This window comes from Leptonychotes weddellii, chromosome 1 (assembly GCF_054177405.1).
Source record: "Leptonychotes weddellii isolate Sample4059 chromosome 1, ASM5417740v2, whole genome shotgun sequence".
NCBI lineage: Eukaryota > Metazoa > Chordata > Mammalia > Carnivora > Phocidae > Leptonychotes > Leptonychotes weddellii.
Genome location: NC_138369.1, coordinates 3,291,402 through 3,304,974, shown reverse-complemented (window position 1 = coordinate 3,304,974; position 13,573 = coordinate 3,291,402).

Genomic DNA, 13,573 nt, shown 5'->3' with positions numbered 1-13,573 from the left:
TCTGCCATACCTTGCGTACCTATGGGACTGGGAAGCTCCCTCTTTTTGAGTAAGGCAAAGATCTTATGACTGGCACCCAAATCTGCCTCCCTCAGCAGGGATATCTTTTTAAAGTATAAATCTGAACTGGACCCCATCATCTTCAGAACAACAAGGTCTTCTCGGTATGACTTTCAAGGTCCCTTGTGGTCTGGCTTGTGCAGCTCGCACTCGGCATCGTCTACCTATTTCCTTCCCAACCTTTGCACAAGCTGTTTCCTCTGCTTGGATGGCCCTTCTACCTTCCTTCTTCCCTTGTCTGCCTCATTTTAGCACAGTTTAGGTGGCAGCGGCTCCAGGAAGCCTTCCCCCACCCCCTGAGGAGAGTTAAAGAATTGCTCCACGGCTCCCATGGCTACATTGGGCTACATTGTATCTCCCTGCTTCCCAGCCCTGAAGATTGTACTTCCTACTCGCCAGGGCAGACCTCTGGGCTGGTGGCTGCCTGCAAGCCTCCGAAGCTCACCTGCCTGCAAACTAAGGCGGCAACTGCTCTCCCCAGAGCTGCCCCTCGGGCTCTCCCTGAGGGCATCTTTAGTTTAAAACCATCTCCTCCCACCAGCTCCCACAGGCTACTCCCACCCCCCCCCACCCCCCAGCCACAGCCGAGCCCCTTTTGAAGAGTGATTGACTAACAGCCATTAGATTAATGGGCAAGGTGCGTTTTCATTTCTGCTGCCTCTACAAACTAAATGTTCCCGTGTAATTACAATTAGGGACATGTTGGCCTGTGATGGCTCCTGGCTTCCTGGCCGCCTTCCCCCTCGCTCAGGCCCTCTGCCCGCTCCCTGCCCCTTTTCTCCCTTGGCTTCGGCCTTCCCTCGCTCGCTTTTCTTCCCAACTTCCTCCTTCTTCCCACCTTTCTGCCCTGAAAGCTTTCCCCTCCTCTCTTCCTCCATCTCTTGCTCTTCCTGTCGATCTCTCCCCCCCCCCGCCCCCACTTCTCTCTCTCTCTCCCGGTTCCATCTCTCTCCAGTCTGCTCCTGTCTCTATTTCTCAATTTCCTCAGGCTTTCTGTGTCTCTCTCAATTTGTTTCCATCTCTTTCCTTCTTCGCCTGCCTCACTGCATCTGTCTGTCTCTCACCCTTTTGTTTTCTTTCTCTGTCTGTCTTTGCCAATCTCTCAGAGTCCTTTTCCCTCCTTTTTACCCATGCCTACTCCAAGTCAGAGAGTGCATCTAGATCCAGTTGCGTTAGGACCCAGGCCTCCTGGGGACAGGTCTCAGTTCTGAGGCTTGAGGATGGCCCCTTCTTTTTTTCCTGAGTTTCTGTTTCCCCATCTGTGAAATGGGAGGCTGAGGGTAGAGCCAGAGGTGCTGGTCTCCAGGCTGTGGCTCCAGAGGACCTGGCCCCTGCCCCACGAAGGTGGGCAATACTATGGGAGTGGCAGGAGGAGCTTTTTTCCTGCCTGTGAGGCCCAAGTCCAGAGGTGGGCTTTCCGGGACAGAGGGCAGGTTGTACCGCTCTCTCCCATCGGTGACCTGGTGTCGTGGATTTGTCAGCACTTTCCCTGGTGAAACAGGACACAGGCTGGATAACTTTTGATAGAGGCAAAGTGGGGCTTCTGATAAAGAATCTCATGCCCTCTGATCCTATCTGTATCCAAGATTCTCCCTGACCTGTCTAGCCTCAATACCTGCTCAGTGTCCTGTCCCCAATACATTCCAGATTGGGTCCCACTTCCACTCCTTTGCTTAGGCCAGTCTACCTCCCCCCCCCCACCCCCCACAGGCCGTCCTTCCCTTTCCTTCCCCACCCTACCCAAAGCCTTCCAGCCTTTGAAATCAGGGCTCAAGCCTGACATTTCTTTTTTGTCTCCCCCGCAGTGACCTAACACAGTTTGCACCTCTAGTTTGAGAGAAATGTCTATTAATGATGACCTTCGTCATCGTCATCATCATCATCATCCTTGCATTTACTGAACATTCAGAATGTGCCAGGCATCCTGCTAAGGGCCTGACCTGAATCCTCTCAGATAATCCATTATTCACCAGTCTTCTGAGACCAGCACAACCACTGTACCCATTTCAAAGATGCATACACTGAGGCACAGAGAGCGTGGGATACTTGGTTCAATGTCACATAGCCAGTCAGTGGCAAAGCTGGGATTGGAACCCAGGTCTGGGTGACCCCAGACCCACCCCCTCAATCTCCCCACTGGAAGTGAATGTCAGAACCTCAATTCAGCTTTTCCTCACCCGTCCTTGTGGCTGAAACTGTGTTCGCAGACTACGAATGCAAGCTGTCAGCAGCTCCTCTGGCCTCTGATAAATCGAGAGAATTAAAATCCATTTAGAGGGAAATCTCTAAATAGGTCTGTGTTGTGTTTTGTGTGTGTTTTTTTTCCTGTCTTTTTTTCCCCCTGCTGTCTCCAGCTGGGTAATGTATTCTAGGAGCAGAACTGAATCTGACTTAATTGAATTTAAAAGCAGGTATTACATCTGCACCTTGTAAGGGAAGGTGGGTGGAGGGATCGCTCGCTGCTGAGATAGTTTCTACCCGGCATCTCTGACTTGTGCACGGAAGAAGGGGCGTTAGCCCCCCTTCGGGGTTCCTTGCATGGGGGCTCCCCGGGCTGGACCATGAAGGGTGGGCTTTGGAGGGGAGAGGCCAGGGGACTTGCAGGTAAGGTTGGTGCCCGGGCCTCCGGAGAATGGGTACAGTGAACCCCTCAGAGGTGGGGCCAAAAGGAAGCTGTTACTGGCACCTCCTCCCGGCCTCCTGTTAGCCCCACTTCCAGAACACTCCCCCAGACGCCCACTTCTCACCCTCTCCCCTGTCTCCACTCTGGTCTGGCTTGTACTCACTGCTCCATCCCGGATCTCCTGCAGCAGCCAAAATGGTTATTTTTTTTTTCTTCTCCTTCTTTTTTAATTGTAGCTCTTTTTAAAAAATGTGGTAAAATATACATAACATAAAACTTACATCTTCACCATTTTTAAGTGTACAATTCAGCGGCATTAAGTACATTTACAATGTTGTATAACCATCCCCACTATTTCCAAAAAAATTTTTATCACCCCAAACAGACACTCTGTACCCATTAAGCGGTAACTCCACTGTGTGAAATCACACAATTTTTGTCCTTTTGTGGGGGAAAAAAAGGCTTATTTCACTTGAGCATAATGTCTTCAAGGTTCCCTCATGTCATACCATGTACCGGTACTCCACTCTTTTTTTTAGGCTGAATAATATTCCACCATCTGGAGGGACCATATTTTGTTTATCCATTCATCCATCGGTGGACACTTGGGTGGTTTCTACCTCCTGGCTATTATGAATCCTGCTGCTGTGAATATGGGTTACAAATATTTATCTGAGTCGTTGCTTTCAGTTCTTCTGGGGATATACCTAAGAGCAGAATTGCTAAGTCATATGATGATTCTATGCCCAAATGATTTTTAACAAATGTCACTCCCTTCCCCGTTCCAAATTTGTCCGTGGCTTCCTATTGTTTACAGGAAAGTTGAAACACCCTCCCATGGCCCTCAAGGTGCTGCCAATGTTCCAAGCCTCATCTCCTGCTACTTTCCCACCCTCCAGCCACACCAAATCACCCTCACTTGTCCCCGGACCTTTGCACATGCTGTTTCCCCTCCCCAGAGCCCTCTTCCCCATTTCATATTTTGGTTTGACATCTAATTCCTCCTCTGCCTTCAGCTCTCAGTTTTTTTCTGACTCTAGGAAGCCCTACCTGATCTCCCAGGCTGGATCGGGTAGCCCCTTTTCGCCCTCAGAGCTGCCTGAGCATCCTCCGTCATGGCCCTGGTCATGGGTCACAGGTGACCTGTCTCCCCCTATTGGGAGGGCGGGGTGGGGTCTGTCTTGGTCACTGCTGTGTCACCAGCCCCCAGCTGGGGATGCAGCACCCAGGAGGTACCTAATACGTGCTTCCTGAATGTTGCTATGTTTCTTTCTCTTCTCCCGCAGACCCCACGCCCTTGAGAAATGAGACAGCCACTTCCAACTTCTTCCAACTAATGGCAGATTTCAAACGGTATCTTAGGCAGTCAATTAGAAATAGATCCAATCAATGTGCTTGTTTTTCATTCTGCGGTGCGTCTGTGATGGATGGGCAGGCGGGTGGGAGTGCTCTTAAGCTGGGAGAATTTTCTATATGTTCCAGGCTCTGGGCAGACTTTCTTCAAAAAGCTATCTGGCCCCATCTCAAAATGAGAAAGTCATTAAGCACACACACACACACATTGCAGGAGAGCATCTCCTTCTCGGGGGAAAAAAACCCCGCAATTAATACACAACTGCAAATGTCGCAGTCTGTGTATGCAGACAGCAAGGTCCACAGCTGACAGGGAGCAAGAAGCAGTGGTTTTCGTTGTCCCCCCCCCCCCAAAGCGCGTTGAAGTTCTCCTTGGAAGTACTGGCAAGTGAGTTGGGGCTGAGAGATTTTCACTGCAGCTCTGAGGTTGGGTTGCCTGGAAGCGGGCCCTGAGGGGAGGATTTGGGGTCAAAGAGTACATGTGGGAGGTGATCTCAGGAAGCACCAGGAGGGGCAGCGGGACAGCGGGACCTGAGCGAAGGAAGGAGCCAACCCTCATGAGCAAGTGACTGCCGAGGGCAACCAGGGCTCAGTCCTACTAGGAACCCCGGGGAGACAGTTAAGTGTGCACCTGAGCTGTCCCTCCTGAGGGGGTATTCACCCCCCAGCACCTGTCCATCACTGGCTCAGAGCTGCCTCTTGAGGCTAAAGCTCCCTGGCCCTTCCTGCCTGCCCTGCACCAAGCCCAAGGAAGCCTCAGCTAGTGAGTGGCAGGTGACGGCAGAAAGATGCTGTCAGCAGGGACCTCGATGTGGGTGCTGAGGCTTGTGGATGGGGCACCCGCAGCATCTGCTAGGCACGGTGGCATTCTCTATTTCCAATCGCCATTCATTCACTCCAGATTTATTAAGCCTCTGCTGGGTGCCAGGCGCTGTGTTGAGGACTGGGTGCCAGGCGCTGGGTTGGGGACTCCTGGAACTCAAAGACACATACCCAGGCAGCTGTGGCAGCTCAGAGGCGCCTCCTCTCCCAGCATTGGGTTAGGGGGTCCGGGGACGCTTTCTGGAGGGATGACATTTAAAGATGAGTTAGATGAATAAGAAGGAGAGGTGGGGCAAGGAAGAGTGGAGTCGCCTTTTGAAAAACAATTTGGACTTTTTCTTGAAAGGCAGAGGGGAGCCATGGAGAGCTATGGAGGGGAGGAGGGGAAGGGTCAGGAAGAGGAGTTGGTGTGGGTGATAAAGTGATGCCCTGGGGATTGGGTAGGTTGTAGCTGGTGGACATCCGAGAGGAGATGTCCCAGAAGCACTGGCTCTGTGGCCAAATCTGGTTGGAGATGGAAGTCAGGGCATCGTCAGGGGGTTAAAGATGCAGAAACAAGTTTCTGAATTTGGGCCATCTGGGAAAAAAAGCCGGAGCATTAAAAAATAATAATCCATCAATTAATAATAATAATAATAAATGAAGTTCTCTTTTTTCGTTTCCAGCAACAAATATGAGAAGCCCCGTCCTCTGGCTTTGTGAGCTGAGCCAGCAGCATCAGTATCCCTGAATGAGAACGTGGGGGGCCCTGGAAACCCTTCCGCTGCGTCCTGCGGCCGCGTGACCACAGCTGACCCAATCAGGAGGCCAGTAGGACTAGGCTTCAGTCATTGGCTGAAATCATCTAAGCCTTACCTGTAGCTGGGGGTGGGGCCAATTAAACCACAGCCCTGGAAAGTGGGAAAGGTGTAGATTGGTTAAGGTAACACCCTCCGCTCTAATAAACGGGCAAACCTCAGGGACTCGACACGGCAGACGGGGGTTGCGCATGTAAGGTGCAAACAGGTGTTCCTGCTTAGCAAGCAGCTTTTCTCCACCGGGTGACGCAGGAGCTAGCCACCTCTGTCTTATGGCTTCTCCATCTTTGACGTGGAAAGAGCTTGGCCAGGACTGGAAGTGACGGAAATCACGTCCACCCACATTCTACTGGAGAAATTCCACCGCCCCAACCGCAAGGGGTGCTGGGAATGTGGTCTGGCTGTGTGCGTAGAAGAAAGAGGATACGGATGTAGCAAAGGCTCTAAAGGTCTGGAACGTGCGGTACAGCCCCCAGGCCAGGGCAAAACCCTGGTGCTGCTGTCTCCTGAAGGTGGGGAGAAGCCGGCTGGTTGGCAAAGGCCACATATGTCCACCAGGATGACCCTTGCCACTAAGCAATGTAGTGAAATTCTCTAATCCATCTCATGATGTTGCTCAAGGGATGGAAAATGTCCTCACTAGTTGAGAAGCTCCCATTGGCTAAGGATGAGATTTGTCTTGGTCACGATTGCGTCTCCATATCCTAGAACAGTTCCTAGTATAAGTAGTTGTGAGATATGTATTTATTGAGTGGATGAATAGGTGGCTGAGTGGGAGGGCGGATAGGTAGGTGAATGGGTGGGTAGATGGTGAATGGATGGGTGTAAAGTGGATGGGTGGGTGGACAGTTGGGTGGATGGATGGATGGATGGGTGGGTGGATGGGTAGATGGGTGTAAGGTGGATGGGTGGGTGGATGGATGGATGGATGGGTGGATGGATGGGTGTAAGGTGGATGGGTGGGTGGATGGATGGATGGATGGATGGGTGTGGATGCATGGGTGGGTGGATGGATGGGTGGGTGGTTGGAAAATGTATGAGTGAGTGGATGGGTGGATCTTTTTATGAGTGAAACCATCCCTTCTCTGTGTTTGGGCTGCACTGATATGGCTGTAGACACGAATAGTGTGAACCCCCAAATAGATCCCTGGCCATAATTCTAGAATTCTAGGGTATCAGGACCCTTGTCTGTCTTGGAGATGAACACCAGCCTGGTGACCATGACATCGTTTTAAGTTACATGTAAAACCACTTGAAATACCCTGACTCTTATAGTGAGAGAGTTCTTCCTTTCACCTCTTTATGAAGAAGAAAGTCTTAATTGGGTGCTAATCAGTCTTTAACACCTCTGACACCTGGGACTCTCCCTTTTTGGACAAAGAAAGAGAGCAAACCCCAGTTCACAGCCTCAGAGACAACAGTCTCTAGTCAGAAATTAATAATATGATTTCGTTTTTATTGAGTTAGCTTCTACTTATGGTCATTGATGCTGGCTTTTCATTTACAGTCATGATAAACAATTTCTTTTTATTTTTTTTTAAAGATTTTTATTTATTGAGAGAGAGAGAGAATGATAGAGAGAGAGCATGAGAGGCTGGAGGGTCAGAGGGAGAAGCAGACTCCCTGCTGAGCAGGGAGCCCGATGCGGGACTCGATCCTGGGACTCCAGGATCATGACCTGAGCCAAAGGCAGTTGCTTAACCAACTGAGCCACCCAGGCGCCCAACAATTTCTTTTTAAATAGATTTAAGATTTTAAGAAGTGGGTCAATTTGAAGGGAAATATTCGGGAAGTAATAGCTTTGGTGGTGGAAAGGTGGGGTAAGATGGACTACACTTTGAGAATCCCAAGGTGTGGGTAGTCTCACAGTTGCTGTGTGGCTTGGAGAAATTCACTGCACCTCTCTGATGCCTAGTTTTCACATCAAAAAATGCTTTCAATACTCCTGATGTCCTGGGATCCTTTTGTTGAGTAGGTGAGCTAGAATAGCCCTGTGACCCTGGAAATAGGTCCTTCCCCTCTCTGGGTCTTGTTTCTCGTCTCCCAGCCTCAGAAAAAAAAAAGCAGGGGATGGAAATTTTCTCCTGGAGTGAAGGAGGGTATATATGGATAGCAAAAAACCTCTTTTTTTTTTTTTTAAGATTTTGTTTATTTATTTGACAGAGAGAGACACAGCGAGAGAGGGAACACAAGCAGGGGGAGTGGGAGAGGGAGAAGCAGGCTTCCCGCCGAGCAGGGAGCCTGATGCGGGGCTCGATCCCAGGACCCTGGGATCATGACCTGAGCCGAAGGCAGACGCTTAACGACTGAGCCACCCAGGCGCCCCTGGATAGCAAAAAAACTCTTACCTGTCCAGGTCCTTGGGAGATTTGGGGGTGTCTCTTGTTGCGGGGGATACTCTTCTTACCTTACTCTCAGGAAAGCCTCTGCAGCCCGTCACCTGTGCCGGTTTTCTTCTGCCGAGAGTATGAGCCTGTGGGACAGAGGCACTGTCGCCCTGGACACACTTTCCCCCTGCTGGGCACAGTGTCCCCGGGGAGAGACTTGGAGAGAGAGCCCGGGGGTCGGCCCAGGATAGGACTTGGGTCCACCCGGGAATAACCCGAGTGTGTGAAGCCCGATGACAGGGCGGGAGCGCCTGACCTTTCTCCGGAGTCCGCGCTGTGTCCTCCTCCCGTCGTCCCCCACCCTCCCGGTGTGTTTTCCCTCGATGACATTTGGAATCTTTTAATAGTTGTCACATTAGCATACATTTGCATACCTTATGCTAATCAGGCTATTTATTTTTGAAAAAGCACTTTGACTTGTGGGGCTCTTTCTCACCGGGGATCTCACCGTGTCTTTCCTGGAGACTGGCTGCTTCCCCTGGGCGGGGAGAGGGGGGGCTGCACCGGCCCGAGCCCAGCCAGGGGCACCCACCTCACGGGTGCATCCCGGGGAGAGGGCCGCATCACCGCCGGGCCGGCCTGTGTGGGGACCGGTGCCTGAGGGGAGGCATGATTCTCGTGCCCATTTTGCAGACCAGACTGCAGAGGCGGGGGTCCCGGGCACCACTCAAGGACATGACTCCAGAAACGGCTCCCTCCCTGTCCTACACCGCCTCTGGCTCAGCAGGTCGCCTTCAACTCTCCTGACCCTCCAGCAGCCCACGGCTTTCTCTGGCAAAACTCCTTGAAAGAGTCGTCTACACTTGTTGTCTCCATCGCTCTCACCCTCCCCCCCCCCAACATCCTGACATCATCCGTTTCTCACACCTTCCCCTTTCCATCCCTGAAATCCCTCTGGTCAAGGTCAGTGGTGGCCCGTTTCATCCTCCTCACCCCCCTGGGCAAAGTCTGACCCCCTCCCCTCTCCCCAGGGACCCTGCACTAGCCAGCTTCTCTCCCATTTCTCCGGCCCCTCCTCCGTCTCCCCTTCCAGCGCCCCCTATGCTGGACTCCAGCGACTCCAGTGTGGTCCAGAGCTCTAACCCCCTCTATGTCCCCACCACGCCCACAGTCTTGTCTCCAGCCTGGGCCTCCCCTGAGTTCCATGCTCGGGGTCCAGCTGCCCCTCCACGTCTCCACATGGGGGGCTCCCAGGGCTCCTGCATTCAACACAGCTGCCCTGGGCCCTGCCATGCCCCCAAACCTACTCTTCCTTCAACCCTCTTTTTGGCTGAGGGCAGCCCCATCCATGTAGCTGCTCACCCAGGATCCTGAATCTTACCCCACATCTTCAGCACACCTTGGCCCTCCACCTTTAAGATCACATGAAATTCTCTCATTTCCCCCTGATTCCACCCTGCTTACTCCCTGCTGACTTCCTTGCCCCCATCTCTCACACCAACACCCCTGCCTGCACTCTGTTCCAGCCTCCCTGTTCCTCCAACGTGCCAGGCACAGGTCTGCCTCAGGCCCTTTTCATTGGTTGTGCCCTTTGCCTGGAGTGATCTTCACATAAGTCTGTTCTGTTTCTTGTTGTATCCCCAGCACCCAAAACAGTGCCCAGCACACAGTGAGAACTCAGTAAACATCTCGCTCCTGAGTGAATGTGTATGCATAGAGAAACAGCTCTAGACAGACATAAGCCCCAAAGTTGGAGATGGCAGGCGATGTCAATGTTTTCTGAAGACTTATTTGTCTTTGCTAATTTTCACCACCAGGAATGTAACTCCAGTGGGCACTGAAACAAAATATCTCAGTGCTGTTTTGATGCAGAACACCACCAGCTGTGCGACACTATGCAAGTGTGATCCTCCCTGACCCTTGGTTTTCTCATCTAGAAAATGGGGATGATCCTAGCACCACCCCCAGAAAGCCCCTTAAGAGCTAACCCTCTGAGTCTAGAAGAAAGAGTTTAAATCCACTCTGGGGCGGTAACATTTCCAACGCATGAGGTTTAAACATTTTCAATAAAGAAAAACAAATCCGGGCCAAAGCTCTTTTCTGATTTATAGTAATTGCAAACCAGCAGCGGTTAATATAATTGTCCAGCAGAGGGGGCGGTGGGGGGCTCCACACGGGGTCCAATCAGCCCCGGGTAGGATGTGGCCCCAGTCAGGTTAAGCAAACGCATTACTTTAATAACCTGGGGAGGCGGCTGGAGACATTAGTGAGAGGGGAGAATAAATATTATCCCAAGAAACTCCAGAATCGGCGGTTTTATCACCAAGAATTGTCCCCATGCTATTTACTTTCAATTTAGATTTTTGGGAAAGTGGCTCTTGGCAAATTTTATGTATGAAGGAGAATGACTGGAATTGAAAAATGACCTGATTTTGCCAGCTGGGAGGAAAGGAGCCATGGTATTTTGGGCTCCCGCTCTGGCCCACTGAGTCACCTTCCCGCCCGGTCACTCTTCACACCTGAGCACTGGGTCCCAGGCTCAGGCACATTCTGGAGGTGCTGGAGTTTCCCCTAAGTCTGCTTCACAGGCCAGGGGGGCATGGAGTCAAATATCCAGGGACATGGTCTCATTTAGTTAAAAGTGACTTTATCTATCCTCCGGTCTGCTCTGTTTGTTTACTGATGGGGGAAACTGAGGCCCAGAACTGGGCTGTCATGAGTTACCTGACTCTGCTTGCCTCGGTCCTCTTCCCTTCTATACCTCCTCTCACTCAAGAACCCCCATTGGCTCCCTATGGTCTCCAAGGATAAAACCCTCTCAGGCTTTACGTCACACTCAGAATATAATCCAAAATAGATTGTAGATCTACATGTGAAATGTAAAAACACTGCATGTTTAGAAGAAAACAAGAGAAAATCCTCAGCACCTGGAGTTAGGGAAAGTTCAGGCATGACACCAAAGAATGATCTATAAAGGAAAACCTTGATGTTGGACTCCATCAAAATTAATAACTTGCTCTGGCTGCAGAATGGGATAAAACACTTGGATCCAACAAAGGATGTGTATCTAAAAATATATATATAAAGGACTCTCAAAACTCAACAGTATGAAAACCAACAACCCAGCTAAAAAATGGACAGAAACAGGAACAGATATATCACTGAAGGAGCTCTGCAGATGGCAAATAAATCCAGGAAAAGATGTTGAACATCATTAGCCATTAGGGAAATGCAAATTAAAACCACAGTTGGCATGTCACTGCACACCTGTCAAAATGGGTAAAATAAAAAATAGTGATAATGCCAAATGCTGGTGAAGATGCTGAGAAACTGCATCACTCACATGTTCTGGTAAGAATGTAAAATGGTACTCTGGGAAAGAGTCTGGCGGAGTTTTGTTTTGTTTTGTTTTGTTTTACAAGGCTAAACACATGCTTGCTATATGACCCAACGATTGGACTCTTGGGCATTTATCCCAGAAAATGAAAATTTATGTTTATACAAAAACCTGCCCCCGAATGCTCAAGGTAGCTTCATTTGAAATTGCCAAAATCTGGAAACAACCCCAATGTCCTTCAATAGGTGAATGGCTAAACCAACTGGGGTTCATCCATACCATGGAAATATGACTCAGTAAAGAAAAAAATGAACTAGTCATAAATGCAATAATTTGGATGGAGCTCAAGGGAATCATACTGAATGAGAGAAGCCAGTGTCCAAAGGTTATATACTATATAGTTCATGTATATAGCATTCTTGAAATAACAAAATTATAACATGGAGGACAGACAAGTCGTTTCCAGAGGGGAGGGAGGGAGGTGTCTGTGGCTACAAAAGCATAACATCTGTTCTGTGTCTTGATTATGATACTGGTCTCATGAATCTACACATGTGATAACATTGGCCAGATACACGCAGCACGTGTGTGTGCACATGCACACACACACACACAAATTAGTGCGTGTAAGACAGGTGAAATTGGAAAAAGCTTGATGGATTGTATTAATGTTAGTTTCCTGTTTATGGTGTTGTAAGATGTTAGCATTGGGGGAAACTGAGTAAAGTAAACATGAGATCTTTATTCATTTTCTCTTTCAAAAACACTTTTACTGAGCTAATTCATATACCACACAATTTACCCATTTACAGTGTGCAATTCAGTGGTTTTTAGTATATTTGCAGTTAGGTGACCATCCTCATAACATAATTTCAGAATATTTTTATCACTCCTCCCGCAGAAAGAAACCCATTAGCAGTCATTCTCCACTTCTTCCTTGCTCCCCGCCCCTCCCCCGGCAACCATCACCGATGCTCAGTCTCTATGGATTTGCCTATCCTGGATATTTCGTGTGACTGAAACCATACGCTGTGTGGTCTGGCTTTTTCCCTGAGCATAGTGTTTTCAAGGTTTGTCTGCACTATGGCAAGTATCAGTGCTTTGTTCCATTTTATGGCGAAATAAAATTCCATTGGGTGATGTACCACGTATTATTTATCCATTTATCTATCGATGGACATTGGGGTTGTTGCCATCTTTTAGCTATTATGAGCATTTGCATGTAAGAATTTGCATGGAGGGGCACCTGGTGGGCTCAGTCAGCAGAGCGTGTGACTCTTGATCTCGGGGTCATGGGTTCGAGCCCCACGTTGGGTGTAGAGATGACTTAAAATAAATAAATTTAATTAAAAAAAAGAATTTGCATGGACATACATTTTTATTTCTCTTGAATTTTGGGGAGTGGTATTACTAGATCATCAGGTAACTCTTTGTTTAACATTTTGAGGAACTGCCAGACTGTGTTCCAAAGCCGTCACACTGGATTGGAATGCCACCAATGTTAGCAGTTATGTGATGGTCCACATTTCTTCATATCCTCATCAATACTTCTTATTGCCTATCATTTTTTTAAGCAATCCTAGGAGGTATAAAGTGGCCCTATTGCAATTTTGTTTTTTTTTTTTAAGATTTTATTTATTTATTTGACAGAAAGAGAGACAGCGAAAGAGGGAACACAAGCAGGGGGAGTGGGAGAGGGAGAAGCAGGCTTCCCGCCGAGCAGGGAGCCCGATGCGGGGCTCGATCCCAGGATCCTGGGATCATGACCTGAGCCGAAGGCAGACGCCCAACCGAGCCATCCAGGCGCCCCCTATTGCAACTTTGATTTGCATTTCCCTAGTGACTAATCATGTTGATCATCTTTGCATGTGTTTGTTGGTCATTTGTGTATTTTCTTTGAAGAAATGTTTATTCAAATCCTTTGTTCCTGTAAAGAGTTCGGTTATTGATTTTTTTTTAAGATTTTATTTATTTATTTGACAGAGGGAGACACAGCGAGAGAGGGAACACAAGCAGGGGGAGTGGGAGAGGGAGAAGCAGGCTTCCCGCTGAGCAGGGAGCCTGATGCGGGGCTCGATCCCAGGACCCTGGGATCATGACCTGAGCCGAAGGCAGACGCTTAACCGCAGAGCCACCCAGGCGCCCCAGGTTATTGATTTTTTTTTGGAGTTTTAAGAGTTCCTTATATATTCTGGATATAAGTTCCTTCTCTCCCCCCATTCTTTTTTTTTTTTTTTAAAGATTTTATTTATTT